The sequence below is a fragment of the Schistocerca nitens genome, chromosome 5, assembly GCF_023898315.1.
Source record: "Schistocerca nitens isolate TAMUIC-IGC-003100 chromosome 5, iqSchNite1.1, whole genome shotgun sequence".
In the NCBI taxonomy this organism is placed as follows: Eukaryota; Metazoa; Arthropoda; class Insecta; order Orthoptera; family Acrididae; genus Schistocerca; species Schistocerca nitens.
The window spans coordinates 607,330,845-607,343,486 of NC_064618.1; the positions used below are offsets into that span (position 1 = coordinate 607,330,845).

The following is a 12,642-nucleotide window of genomic DNA, read 5'->3' on the forward strand; positions in this document are numbered from 1 at the left end:
AACGTTAGTAATAACGTCTTCTTCAGAACTTGCAAAGAGTTAATATTATAATGTGCTAGTAAACTATATTAGATATGGTCATCCTACAGTATGCAACGTGTAGTACTTAAAACAAACATTTAAATAATATTTTATGTAAGTACTACACGTTGCATCCTGTAGGATGACCATATCTAATATAATTTACTAGCACATTATAATATTAACTTTTTGCAGGTTCTGAAGAAGACGTTATTACTAATGTTGAAACCTAGGTAAACGATAAAGCTAACCTGCAACTGTAGGCTGTATATTCTTATATAACAATGATGATCCCATTTCTGAATAACTCCCCAAGAGCTCCAAAGAAAACCCAAATGACATTTTTTGAGCAGGTAATAGTTTCAGATAATTGTAATAATAAGAGACCCATTTTTACAGAGTGACGCTGTCGCAGGATAGAAAGATGAGCGTCCAGTAAAAACAGCAAATATGCACAAGCAAGTACAATTGAACTCCCTAACTGTAGTAGAGTATTAAGGGGGTAGGAGAAAGTGGAGCCACGCAGGGGAAATTTTGTAGCCGACACGTCAGATAGTAGCGGAAGCAGTCTAGTTTGAACTCAATATACGTCCCTACATCATTTAAAAATGTCGTAAAAGCTTCTGGAGTGCTACCCGTCTTATTTTATGCCGACAAGAGGGCAGCATCGCTGTCATATATTAAACAGCCCACACAAACAGTGTCTGAAAAATGTGTCATTGTCCGACTCCCCTGTTTACTGGCAACTGTCAAATGGTTCAAGTGGCTCTGAGCACTATGGGACTTAACTGCTATGGTCATCAGTCCCCTAGAACTTAGAACTACTTAAACCTAACTAACCTAAGCACATCACATACATCCATGCCCGAGGCAGGATTCGAACCTGCGACAGTAGCGGTCGCGCGGTTCCAGACTGTAGCGCCTAGAACCGCTCGGCCACCCCGGCCGGCTGGCAACTGTCACGACGTATGTCACGTCGACTTGCGACTTGAATGCCATCGCAGCACTGGACACACATGCACCAGTGCAATCTACACAATATTTCGCAGGACTGGAGCTGGAACATGCACCTTTTTCTATTCTGTCTACTGTGCGTCTGTTCATTTGCCGATCCGGATGACGCAGTTTGTGCGGTAAGGATATCGACGCTGTTCTTCCAAGTCGGCTATCCTATCTTCTTCATTTCAAAGGACCAACTGTATAACATGCAGTTGTCTCTTGCGTACAACTGACGTAAGCGGACTGCAGTGTCTCTTATTTCCAGGTGTTAGTTTTGTGGAGCACTAACAGGATCAGCTTATACGCCGCTTGTTTTATAACCTTTGTACTGCGGTGTAGTGGAGTCGCATCTCAGACATTGCCCGCCCGGCTACTTACGTGGACAGACGCGGTGCAGGGGCAGCGGTGGCTGGCTGTGACATGCGCGCGGCTGGACACGTCGGCTGCCGCGTGGGCGCGCGCTCTACTGACTGTGCCACGGCGCGGCGCACTATCTGGCGTCCCGCGCGGCGCTTCGCGGCCGGCGCTGCTCGCTCGCCGATAATGCGCGCTTATCTGCCGAACCCAAACACCTGGGAGGGTCGCGTGCCGCCGTCCACCGCACTCGGCCGCAAACACGTCCGGCGGCGGTGCAGCCGCCCTCGTCCTGTCACCTCCACTCCCGCCTCTCTACAGGCCCGTCCACACGCAACGACCTGTCGGCGCAGATATCTACGCAAATGCCTCTGTGCGTGCAATAGATCGTTGCAAATGTGGTGCGTTCACACGAAACGAGTTCCGATCTACTGCTTGTCTACCATTTGTCGGTGGAGAAAAGAAATTTCAGTGGTAAGCGACTGTACTTCTGTACAGTAATCTCAACGTTTATTTAGATAAGATATCTGTATGGTGCGAAAAGTGGCAATTGACCCTGAATAAAGAAAAGTGTGAAATTATTCACATGAGTACTAAATGAAATCATCTAAATTTCGATTACGCGACAAGTCACGCAAATCTGAAGGCTGTAAATTCAACTAAATACTTAGGGATTACAATTACAAATAACCTAAATTCGAACGATCACATGGATAATATTGTGGGTAGAGCAAACCGAAGATTGCGATTCATAGGCAGAACACTTAGAAAGTGTGGCAGGTCTACCAAAGAGACTGCTTACACTACGCTTGTCCGCCCTATTCTGGAGTACTGCTGTGCGGTGTGGGATCCGCATCAGGTGGGACTGACGGATGACATCGAAAAAGTACAAAGAAGGGCAGCTCGTTTTGTATTATCGCGAAATAGGGGAGTTGGTGTCACAGACATGATACATGAATTGAAGTGGCAATCATTTAATCAAAGGCGCTTTTCGTTGTGACGGGATCTTCTCATGAAATTTCAATCACCAGTTTTCTCCTCCGATTGCGAAAACATTCTGTTGGTATCCACCTACATAGGCAGAAATTATCATCACGATAAAATAAGACAAATCAAGGCTCGCACGGAAAAATTTAAGTGCTCGTTTTTCGCGCGCGCCGTTCGAGAGCTGAACGGTTAAGAGACACCATGAAGGTGGTTCATTGAACCCTCAGCCAGGCACTTTATTGTGAATAGCAGAGTAATCACGTAGATGTAGATGTAGAACTTTATTCAGAAATGGGGGAAATTATATTACGGTCTGTGTTTCACAACTTTTGCAACAAAAAACGAAAAGCAAACAAAATGCCAGATCCAGGAAGACCGAGCAAAATGGTCTACACAGTGGCTGCTTGAGCAGAGGCATTTTTCGCATATAAATTCGCTTCATGAGCTGCAGGGCGAACTCTATGACTGCCGCAATTATTTGAAGGTGTATTTAGAAATTATACTGTATGTTGATGTTTATAACTCCTAGTATATCGCGGAAAAAACTTGTACGAGGAGAGCAATTTCTCCTTATGAATGGTTAACGGTGACGTTAAGATCTCTGGCAATAGATGCTACAATGATTTAGAATTTGCTATTGCAATTTCGTAACAAGCATTGAGTGAAATCATACCCAACACACGTAAGCTATTTGCCCTGTCCAAAAGGATGATTTTATAGAGGCACGTAAAGTACTGTAGCTCTGTTCTGACAAGAAACATGTCATATTTTTACACTTTATCTCTAAATTACTCTTGTTACAACACAAAGACACTGATCAGCCTGAAATTATGACCACCTATCTAATAGCCAGTGTGTCCATCTTTGGCATAGAATAACAGGGGCGAAACGTCGTGGCATGGAAGCAACTAGGCCTGAAGGGCTTTGGCACCAAATATGCACACACTAGACACCTAATTCTCGAAAATTCAAGGGAGGTGGGCAATGAGTTTTGACGCCACGTTCAACCACATCCCAGATGTATTCGATGGGGTTCAGATCTGGAGAGTTGGGTGGCCACCACATCAATTGGAACTCCCCACTGTGTTCCTCGAACCATTCCATCACACGCCTTGTGAGATGGCGCATTATCTTGTTGAAAAATTCCACTGCCGTTGGGAAACATTATCGTCACGAAAAGGGGGCGTGGTCTGCAACCAGTGTACGTTACAAAAATCAAATGGCTCTAAGCACTATGGGACTTAACATTTGAGGTCATCAGTCCCCTAGACTAAACCTAACTAACCTAAGGACATCACACACATCCAAGCCCGAGGCACAATTCGAACCTGCGACCGCAGGAGCAGCGCGGTTCCGGAGTGAAGCGCCTAGAACCGCTCGGCTACTGTACGTTATACGTTGGGTGTCATGGTACCTACACGAGATCCACTGTAGCCATGGACGCCCATGAGAATGTTCCCCAGAGCTGCCATCAGCTTGTCTCCGTTCTACAGTACAGGTGTGAAAGAGCTGCTCTCCTGGAAGACGACGGATTCACGTCCTCTCGTCGGCATGATGATGAAGGTGAAGATATTCATCAAACCATGCAAAACACTGTCACTGCGCCAACGCCCATTTTAGTCGTAGCTGCCGATGTCGTGGTGTTAACATTGGCACACATGTATAGGTCGTCGGCTGCAGAGGCCCATCGTTAGGAGTGTTCAGCCCAATGTGTGTTCAGACACAGTTGCACTCTGCCCAGCATTAAAGATTGATGTTAGTTCCACCACAGTTCGCCGCCTGTCCTGTTTCGTCAATCAACCCCACGATGTCTGGATGTGGTTTCATCTTGGTTTCGCCACTCCTCGACTACCCGACTTGCCCTTGGTCAAACTCGAGTTGATGGCTCGCCTTCCCCATTCTACACGGTCACTGATACAACATGCACCATGCGTGTGTCTGACTAGCAGTCATTCTTCACCGAGGTCCACAAGAAAGACACACCACGGCACATACGTCACAGCAAGTGACACTGCAGCTCTTACAAGTGCCAACAACCGTCTATGGTGGGGAGCGAGTAACTATTTCAGACCATTGTAATAATTGTTGACTGCACGTTTAAACGCATGCAAGTTCTCAATAGCACACGGAAAAGTGAGAATCTTTCTTTCTTTCTTTCTTTTGCTTGTGCCTTTGTCCCGCAGTTTCGCAGGGTCGGCATGGTTAGGCTCGGATTTGGCCAGGTTAATGGGTGGCCAGATGCCCTTCCTGCCACCACCCCGACCCCCTGGGATGGAATTAGTGCACCCCAGTTGTCTGTGTCTAGTGTAATCCTTGGAATAGTGTGAACGTGTTCAGATGTCTGCGAGTCGTGTAACTGAGGAGGGACGTGGGGACCAGCCCAGTATTCACCTAGTGGGATGTGGATAACCGCCTAAAAACCACATCCAGGCTGGCCGGCACACCGGCTCTCGTCGTTAATCCGCTGGGTGGATTCGATCCGAGGCCGGCGCGCCTACCCGAGTCTAGGAAGCAGCGCATTAGCGCTCTCGGCTAACTTGGCGGAGCGGCAAATTGAGTATCTTTCCAGTTAAATATTGATTTGCCGTGGGTCCTGTACAGGGCCGAGCGTACGTGAAGTGTAGCGGACAAGCCGACTACTGTGACGTCAAAAGTTCGTTGCAGGGCCCGTATATCTCGTTGGCCCCGATTCTTCGCCAGGTGACGCTGCTGTCGCGTAGACGGGTTTATATCGATAGGAGGTCGGTGGTCATAATGTTCCGGCTGATCAATGTATTATATTACTAAGTGAAAGAAGTCTAACGACAACTATATCCCTGAAAGCAGTGTCCCAAGGTCTTCCACTATCAGTTTGACACAATATCTTGACTGCAGTCTTCTTTAGAACAAATAGGGTCTACTTTTTTTTCTACGCTGTCACAACTCACGTTCGATACTGGTATAGGAAAATATTAAGTGAAAGTATGCGAGGATTCCCCCGACACCAAATCGAATAGATTTCGTTATTTTGGGTAGCTCTTTGTGGTAAACAATTCGCAACGAAATTTCCCTTTTTTTTATTACGTGCCATTTCCCTTTTTTCCATAGGGTCGTCCGCTCGTAATTTCTCTGTTAAAGACCTCTAAGCAGTTGCCTTCTTATCCCTATCACTGTATTCCCTACTTTTAATTTTCAATAAACATGTTTGACTCCTTTACATTTCGGTGAATTCGGCAGTAAACTGTCTAGGACACTGACGTGTATCTGACGTTTTAAAATTCGTTCTGCACACACAAACGAGAAACACCTGACTGAACGAATAGCTGACTCTACACATTTTAGTGTCAGATTTGCGGCGAACTCGTCTCCACACGCTCCAACTTGTCTACGCGGATGTTATTTGAACCCACAGATTTGAGCGGTGTCGCTCAAACCTCCAAATCAAGCATCCACGTTTGCGTACATCTCATGTCTGCGCAAATCTCCTGTTGACATGCAGCGATCTGTCTGCGCAGATGCATGTGTGTAGACAATTACGCACACAGATCATTGCCTGGGGACGGACCTTGACGCCAGCGGTCTAACACAGTGGTTAACAATTGCGCATCGCGGCTCCCAGGGGTGTCGGGAACTTACGGTAGGGACGTCGCGGTGCTTTCATAAAAATAATAATTTTATTTGTGTAATTATTTATGGTACATGAAGTTCAGAACTAAAATATAAAATCTACCAAAGCAGTTCACTGCGACTCTCCAAAATTCTCTAGAAAATCGACTTAAAGTTTTCCGAAAGTCGTTAATACCGTTAAACAAGTTCGATATCTTCGACAGGCACTATGACACTGTGGCTGAATCAAGGCCCCATAGTCCCGTAAGTGGTCCGTGGTGAGCGAATATCGATCACTGTGGTGGTAAACTTACGCGCGAAATCTCCTCTTGCTTGCCCATCATTGTCTTTAAAGTTCTTTAATTAAAATAAAATATGACAAGGCCTATGATTTACCAAAATAATTTACATTCTACTGTACATGGTGTTTTCTCTGCCTCGTGATGGCTGGGTGTTGTGTGCTGTCCTTAGGTTAGTTAGGTTTAAGTAGTTCTAAGTTCTAGGAGACTGATGACCATAGATGTTAAGTCCCATAGTGCTCAGAGCCATTTGAACCATTTTGTACATGGTGCGCCAATGGCTTTGCCGTTGTGGTAATATCGGTTCCTGTCAGATCGCAGAAGTTAAGCGCTGTCAGGCTTGGCTAGCACTTGGACGGCTGGCCGTCCGAGCTGCCGAGCGCTGTTGGCAAGCGGAGTGCACTCAGCCCTTGTGAGGTCAACTGAGGAACTTCCTGACTTGGAAGAAGCGACTCTGGCCACGAAAACTGACAACAGCTGGGAGAGCGATGTGCTGACCACATGCCCATCCAGTGACGTCTCTCGGCTGAGGGTGACACGGCGGTCGGTTGGTACCGTGGGGCATTCCATGGCCTATTGGGACTGAGTGTATATGTTTAGGAAACCGAAAGAAAGATAGAACAGCACCATCTTTCAGCCTTCTGCTATTTACACTTTTCGCAAGGAAACAACTTCCCTTGAAACTTTCCGAATATAGAAAATGGTTTTCTGTTGGTCGGAAACCTTGCCTCCTGACAGCAATGAACCATTTTTCTAAACAGGGAGCTGCAATTAAATGCATGTTGATTATATGAGCACGTTGTAGAGCTATTTATCAGGCAAGTACATTAACATACAAAAATCTAAAAACATACACGAACCTATGAAAGGTTGGAGTGGTCCATTTATCGCATTTATTTGTGCAATTAAACGCTGCGCAGCTCTTCACCAGTTTTCACATAAACTGGAATGTACAGACAGTACAATTACGACCAACAAATTCAGTGTACAAGGTGATACACAATTTATGTTGCACACTTCTACAGTTTGTCGGAGAGACTTAGTAGATCAAGTTATGCATAGGAACCCATGTCCGGAAACATCATCCAACGACGCTATAGGACGTCAAAATTCCAGGCGTTGGCTCCCGTGGATTTATACACACACAGTGTGATTCCATGATGATGTTACAAACTTTCTAGAATGAAAGAGAAGGATAAACATATCAATTTGAGGTAATGATCCCCGTACCGTAAAAGAACGAGTCGAAAGTTATAAGCGAAAACTGTTTTGATACCTCTGGCAGTCGGATACATGTACTGATACTGCTGTTGCTACGATAGTAGGATAGGCAATTTTCAGAGGTAGTAATATGAACCAATAAAAAGGAAAAAATGTCCAATAGACATGGAGTCAAATGTATACCTTAAGAGCTTTGAGCGCTTGTTCAATTGAGGAGATGTGTTCCACAGTAGCGAAGATGAACAAGTACTCATAGTTCTTCGGGTATGCATTCTGGAGTCCATGTTTACTAGACATTTTTTCTTGGTTTTGGTCCATACTACCACCTCTCACAGTTTTAGCAACAACTGTACTAGTACGTGTATTCCACTGTCAGAGATATTCGAAGTCGATTTTCTCGAGAACTTTTTGGAATTGCATCGAGCTGGGTAAAACTTATCTATTGGACCCCACTTTCCACTTTACAGTATGGCGCGTATGTAAATACTAGGTTTCGCTATTGGTCGATTTCTTACCACAACGCCGGGCGGAGTGACAGCGCGGTTTGAGGCCCCATGTCACGGCTTGCGCGGCCCCTCCCGCCGGGCCGGCCGGTGTGGCTGTTCGGTTCTAGGCGCTTCAGTCTGGAAGCGCGCGACCACTACGGTCGCAGGTTCGAATCCTGCCTAGGGCTTGGATGTGGGTGATGTCCTTAGGTTAGTTAGGGTTAAGTAGTTCTAAGTTCTAGGGGACTGATGACCTCAGATGTTAAGTCCCATAGTGCCCAGAGCCATTTAAACCATTTTGAGCTTCCCGCCGGAGGTTCGAATCCTCCCTAGGGCATGGGTGTGTGTGTTATTCTTAGCGTTAAGTTAGTGCAAGTAGTGTGTAAGTCTAGGGATCGATGACCTTGGTCCCTTAAGAATTCACACACACACACACACACACACACACACACAGTACTACGTAAAAATGAAAATTTGAGATATCATCCTGATTTTGAGCGATTTATGAGGACTTACTAGTCCATTGCAACAAGTTGCCTACAGCTAAGAAACAAATATTTTCAAGGTACAGAAATACGAGAATGTAAAATCAGCCACTGATCGCACTGAACTTCTGTAAGACTTTGGATTGATGATCTTCGTTTAACGGAACAGTAAACTTGCACATTCGACAACGTAAGCAACCTCGATTTGTCTTCACACTCCAACTACAGTAGATGTGTTGGATAATCAAAAGTGTTAATTCGTCCATTTGAGTACTAAAAGAAATCCGCTAATTTACGCTATAAAAGGCTTAAATTCAACTAAATACTTAGGGATTGTAATTACAATAGCTTAAAGTGAAACGATCACACTGGTAACATAGCGATTTGTTGGCAGAATAGTTAGAAAACGAAGCAGGTCTTCTAACGAGACTCCTTACACTACGCTTGTCCGTCCCCATCGGGTGTGCTGTTGTGCTGTATGGGATCTGCCTCAGATAGCATTGACGGAGGACATCGAAAAAGTTCAAAGAACGGCTGCTCGTTTTGTACCGCGAAATAGGGAGGAGAGTGCAACGGATATAGTACGCCAAGTGGGGTGGCTATTATTAAAACAGAGGCGTTTTTCGTTGCGGCAAGATCGTGTCATGAAATTTCAATCCTCAGATTGTGAAAATATTTTGTTGGTGCCCACCTACATGGTGAGGAACGATCTTCATAATAAAATAAGAGAAATCAGAGCTCGCACGGAAAGATGTAAGTGTTCGTCTCTCCCGCGCGCTGTTCTAAAGTGGAAAGATAGAGAAATTGTTAGAAGGTGGTTCGATGAACTCTCTGCAAGGCACTTCATTTTGAATTGCAGAGTAAACATTTAGTTGTAGGTGTAGAACGCTACTGTGGCCATGCAGTATTTGAAATACTAACGGAAAGGAAAAAGTCATGGGAGGGTTTGACCCATTTGAAGATGTGCCGCGTACGACGGCCGAATGCTGTGTCTACGTGTGGCTTAGGCACCTGTCAAATATGTCTACAGCGGGAGAATGTTTGCGGCACAGGACGACTGCAAGTGAGCCACGACGAAGGGATGACGCGTCGTGCCGGCCGGAGTGGCCGAACGGTTCTAGGCGCTAAAGTCTGGAACCGCGTGACCGCTACGGTCGCAGGTTAGAATCCTGCCTCGGGCATGGATGTGTGTGATGTCCTTAGGTTAGTTAGGTTTAAGTAGTTCTATGTTCTAGGGGACTGATGACCACTGCAGTTAAGTCCCATAGTGCTCAGAGCCGTGACGCGTCGCCTCCGCAGACCAATAACTGGCGATCAACAGTCTACACAGAGTCAGATATCGACGATTTTAAAGTTGGGCTTCAGTACCCAATTCTACCAGGACCGTAGTGGCACAAATGAATTCCAGTAGTTGCCGAGTGGACACTACATAAAGTGACATCACACAACTTTTGGTGACCCAGTGTATTTATTATGTTTGTAACGTGATAATACATGGGCTTAACAACACATTAGGTGGGCGGCCGCTGTGGCAGAGCGGTTCTAGCCGCTTCAGTCCGGAACCGCGCTGCTGCTACGGTCGCAGGTTCGAATCTCGCCTCGGGCATGGATGCGTATGATGTCCTTACGTTAGTCAGGTTTAAGTAGTTCTTAGTCTAGGGGACTGATGACCTCAGATGTTAAGTCCCATAGTGGTTAGAGCCATTTGAACCATTTGAACACATTAGGTTATGTGGATATAAATGCTATGGTGCGAGAATCGCGGGATCTATTGTGGGAATGTGACGTTTGAGTTAAATCAGATAGTGGCATATAGACTCGTCGCTCTCAAAAGCCATACTTCAATGAAATGTTTGAAAACCAAACACACACGCACGCACACACACACACACACACACACACACACACACACACACACGCGCGCGCGCGCGCGCGCGCGCGCGCGCATACACACACACACACGCACACACCATCGTAAGCATTGCAGTGCATAAACTACGTCGTTTTTAATAGTCATCATCACGTGCGTGTCTCTCACAAACTGGTACGACAATTCACTCTCTCTGCTTGAAATAGCGTTCGTACTTAAAAAAAAAAATTCAGCACAACACTATCATTATTTTGTCGAGTACGGGCAGACGATTTCTTGATCCGCGTTTAGAGGCTCTACAGAGTATCGTGTAACCATGATAAATCACTCCCAAGACTGTCATTAAGGGCTTGTTTTTGTACTAAGTACGAACACTAACATACAATGCTGCGTGTGCTTCACTAATTCAGAGTTCTGCGTCTAGTATCAAAGTAGAGGCGTAAGTCATAGGTGCTATAAATGAGAAAAGCTGCACGCTAAATTCCTGTAGCCCTTACCATAGAAGTGGATGCCGGTGGCGCACAGTGTTCACCTCGTCACCTGATCGCTACAACTGAGCGCAAGGCTGCGTGCGCGTGTTCCGAGCGTGCTTCCAGCGAAGACCGATTCCCTTCTGATTGCTCCGATGCACGCGAGGGCTGTGCGTAAGGCGCAGACGACAGGTGGGCCGCATATGCTCCATTGTGCTCGTAATCTTACGTAAACTCTGCTTGAAACACAAACATGGAGGTGCGTCTCCACACCACTCCTTGTTTATTTACGACACTGTTTATATCGTTATTCAACAGTTTGCTTTTGCGATTATTGAAACAATACGCTGACATCAGTAACAGGCGAAGGATATGTTAACATTCGCTCGGCATTGATAACGCTATTCTGCTCGCTGGTGATGCAGTGACGACATTGCGTCACAAAAACCAGTAAATGTTTTTCTCTAAAGGCCTTGATCTTATGCAACAATGCTAGATCTGAAGCCCGTTTTCTGCAAACCATTCACAGAGAGCTCAGTTCAGTGACGTTAAATTCAACGCGAACAGAGTTCAAGACATCATGATCACCGACAGAGGAGACGTGATGGATTCGACAGTCGTTCTCTGTCCTCTCCTCCCCTTCATTTTTAAATCATACTCTCCCCTTGTTTCCTGAGTCATATGGCAGCTTGAAGAAAAATCGAAAAAGAGAATGGAAGGGTTTGTGATGTGCTATTACAGATGGATCCTGAAAACTGGGTGGACTGGTAAGACATGAGAACATTCTCTACAAACTGCCTATTGGCTTCTGTCTCGGGTTCTTCGGCCGACGTTCATCTAATGATTTTTCTGACGTTTCGCCAGCACGAGTGGCTGGCATTGTCAAAGCTTCACCCTCCATTGCCGGTGGTGAACTGGAGGCGAGCTCGCGGCCGCAGACTATATGTACCTGGCGCGCCAACGTCCGAGGGCTTCTCCGCGGTCATTTCCGGTGCGGTTCTCCTCTTGCTACCTGCGACGGTCGTTCGCTGCAGTACGGGAAGCCAGGATCCGTTTACCTTAAGGCTTTCCTCTTTCTTGTTGAAGCTGTTCGCGTGTTTTTGGATTTCTACAGCTTCTCTGAACAAGCGCGTGTGATAGTGCTTCTCTACAGCCAGAACTTCCGTGTCGGCGAATTTTATAACGTGGTCGGTCTCATTCAGTGCGTGCTCTGCCACGGCCGATTTCTCCACCTGCCCCAACCTGCAATGTCGCTTATGCTCTTTGATCCTGGTGTTAATGGATCGTCCAGTCATTCCGACATAAACTTTTCCGCATGTGCAAGGTATGCGGTATATTCCCGACATTGCAAGTGGGTCTCTTTTCTCCTTCGCCGATCTAAGACACTCTTTGATCTTCCTTGTCGGTTTGAAAATCGTCTTTACGCCATGTTTGCGCAATATACGGCCGATTCTGTCCGTCACTCTGGGAATGTATGGCAGAAAGGCCGTACCCGACATTTCTTTTTCTGGTTCCTTACTTCGCCGAGTGTTTGGCTCTGTTACACTTCTAATGTAATTTGTGGAGTACCCATTGCTCCTCAGAACAGTTTCCAGGTGTTGCATTTCTCGTTTGAGGTGTTGAGGCTCACATATTCGTCCTGCTCTCGTTACGAGCGTACTAATCATGCCTCTTTTCTGGCTCGGGTGGTGGTTTGACAGTTTGTGCAGGTATCGGTCCGTGTGTGTCGGTTTTCGATACACGCTGTGTCCCAGGTTTTCGCCGTCCCTTGTGACCAGGACATCTAGAAATGGCAGTTTCTTGTCCTTTTCTACTTCCATGGTAAATGTTATGTTGGCATGTAGGCTATTCAAGTGTCTCAGGAAT

At 46.1% G+C, this 12,642-nt stretch overlaps 1 protein-coding gene across 2 annotated transcripts in view; it reads right to left on the reverse strand.

Moving 5' to 3' along the window:
* LOC126259317 (band 3 anion transport protein) overlaps window positions 1–12,642 on the reverse strand; it is a 782,039-nt gene that overhangs the window by 645,544 nt on the left and 123,853 nt on the right. Inside the window, exon 1 of one of the 2 annotated variants that reach the window (XM_049955996.1) lies at window positions 10,804–10,852. The exons of the other annotated variant lie outside the window; for it this stretch is intronic. The gene's annotated coding sequence lies outside the window, so the exon portion shown is untranslated. Of the gene's footprint in view, window positions 1–10,803; window positions 10,853–12,642 lie in introns of those variants that run through there. 2 annotated transcript variants of the gene reach the window in all.